Source organism: Penaeus monodon, chromosome 23 (genome assembly GCF_015228065.2).
Source record: "Penaeus monodon isolate SGIC_2016 chromosome 23, NSTDA_Pmon_1, whole genome shotgun sequence".
Lineage (NCBI taxonomy): Eukaryota > Metazoa > Arthropoda > Malacostraca > Decapoda > Penaeidae > Penaeus > Penaeus monodon.
The window spans coordinates 33,931,600-33,931,811 of NC_051408.1; positions in this window are offsets into that span (position 1 = coordinate 33,931,600).

A 212-nucleotide genomic window follows, 5' to 3' on the forward strand; every position below is an offset into this window, starting at 1 on the left:
CCAGAACGAGGAAAACTGCAGTCTGCCCGGCTTGCAGCGGGGGGTGGCGTGCAATCTTCATTAACCGCAGTTCAGCAAAGGATCACGAAAGGGGAGGAGGGGGGAGGGGGGGATGAAGTCAAGATGATTATGAAGAATAAGAACAGAAGTTTTTTCCCCCGTGGGTTCATTAACTTCAAAGAAAATGATCTTCTTAACCTTAATGAACTCGA